This window comes from Cordyceps fumosorosea (assembly GCF_001636725.1).
Source record: "Cordyceps fumosorosea ARSEF 2679 chromosome Unknown scaffold_126, whole genome shotgun sequence".
Classification (NCBI taxonomy): Eukaryota; Fungi; Ascomycota; class Sordariomycetes; order Hypocreales; family Cordycipitaceae; genus Cordyceps; species Cordyceps fumosorosea.
In genome coordinates, this window is record NW_017387426.1 from 1 (window position 1) to 243 (window position 243).

Genomic DNA, 243 nt, shown 5'->3' on the forward strand with positions numbered 1-243 from the left:
TGCTTGCCCTTTATGTCGATCGGACTCGGGCTAGGCGAGTCTTTCTTTATTATACTGTTTCCTCTATTCTTGTACTATAAGGTTATAGTGCGGATAGTGTATAGGTTTTCATCCTTAATATAATAACCTTCCTTATTCCTCTAGAGGATAAGTTCTAAGGCGTGTTTCTTCTAAATCGTCTAGTAACGAAGGTGGGTTTCTAGATAAGGTTCGTAGCCTAGAAAGCGTGGCTGACTTAGGAAC